This window comes from Xylocopa sonorina, unplaced genomic scaffold, assembly GCF_050948175.1.
Source record: "Xylocopa sonorina isolate GNS202 unplaced genomic scaffold, iyXylSono1_principal scaffold0058, whole genome shotgun sequence".
Taxonomy (NCBI): domain Eukaryota; kingdom Metazoa; phylum Arthropoda; class Insecta; order Hymenoptera; family Apidae; genus Xylocopa; species Xylocopa sonorina.
The window spans coordinates 603058-605028 of record NW_027490129.1 but is presented as its reverse complement, the minus strand read 5'-3'; positions in this window follow the sequence as shown (position 1 = coordinate 605028).

Genomic DNA, 1971 nt, shown 5'->3' with positions numbered 1-1971 from the left:
TATTGCTTCGATACGTAGACATCTGCAAACGCAACTTCCTAGCAAGGAAGCGTCGCATGTACATTCTTTTGAAAGGAGTACGAGGTGTACATGACACTTCGCAATGAATATTATATCTTATCATGAAACATAGAAATGTGATGTAATATGGCGATTTAAGAATCATTAGAACTCTATTGCTTCGATACGTAGACATCTGCAAACGCTACTTCCTAGCAAGGAAGTGTCGCATTTACATTCTTTTGAAGTGAATACGAGGTATACATAACACTGCACTCTGAATATTATATCTTATCATGAAACATAGAAATGATATGCGATATCGCGTTTTGGGAAGCATTAGAACTCTAATGCCACGATACGCAGACATCTGCAAACGCTATTTCCTAGCAAGGAAGTGCCGCATTTACATTCATTTTAAGTGTATGCGAGGTATACATGACACTTCGCAATGAAAATTATATATTATCATGAAACATAGAAATGAGATGCGATATCCCAATTTAAGAAGCATTAGAACACTATTGCTTCGATACGTAGACATCTCCAAACACTATTTCCCAGCAAGGAACTGTCCCACTCACTTTCGTTTGAATTGTATGCGAGGTATACATGACACTTCGCAATGAATATTATATATTGTCATGAAACATGGAAATGAGATGCGATATCGCGATTTAAGTATCATTAGAACTCTAATGCCACGATACGTAGACTTCTGCAAACGCTATTTCCTAGCAAGGAAGTGTCGCATTTACATCCATTTGAAGTATAGACGAGATATACATAACACTGCACAATGAATATTATATCTTATCATGAAACATAGAAATGAGATGCGATATCGCGTTTCGAGAAGCATTAGAACTCTAATGCCACGATACGCAGACATCTGCAAACGCTATTTCCTAGCAAGGAAGTGTCGCAATTACATTCATTTGAAGTATAGATGAGATAAACATAACACTACACAATGAATATTATATCTTATCATGAAACATAGAAATGAGGTGCGATATCGCGATATAAGAAGCATTAGAACTCTATTGCTTCGATACGTAGAAATCTGCAAACGCTACTTCCTAGCAAGGAAGTGTCGCATTTACATCCATTTGAAGTATAGATGAGATAAGCATTACACTACACAATGAATATTATATCTTATCATGAAACATAGAAATGAGGTGCGATATCGCGATTTAAGAAGCATTGGAACTGTATTGCTTCGATACGTAGACATCTGCAAACGCTACTTCCTAGCAAGGAAGCGTCGCATGCACATTCTTTTGAAAGGAGTACGAGGTGCACATGACACTTCGCAATGAATATTATATCTTATCATGAAACAGAAATGAGATGCGATATGACGATTTAAGAAGCATTAGAACTCTATTGTTTCGATACGTAGACATCTGTAAACGCTATTTCCCAGCAAGGAACTGTCGCATTCACATTCGTTTGAATCGTGTGCGAGGTATACATGAAACTTCGCAATGAATATTATGTATTATCATGAAACATAGATATGAGATGCGATATCGCGAATTAGCAAGCTTTAGAAATCTAGTGCTTCGGTACGTAGACATCTGCAAACGCTATTTCCTAGCAAGGAAGTGTCGCATTTACATTCATTTTAAGTGTATGTGAGGTATACATAACACTTCGCAATGAATATTATATATTGTCATGAAACATAGAAATGAGATGCGATATCGCGATTTAAGAAGTATTAGGACACTATTGCTTCGATACGTAGACATCAGCAAACGCTACTTCCTAGCAAGGAAGTGTCGCATTTACATTCTTTTGAAACGAATACGAGGTATACCTGACACTCCACAATGAATATTATATCTTATCATGAAACATAGAAGTGAGATGCGATATCGCGAATTAGCAAGCTTTAGAAATCTATTGCTTCGATACGTAGACATCTGCAAACGCTATTTCCTTGCAAGGAAGTGTCGCATT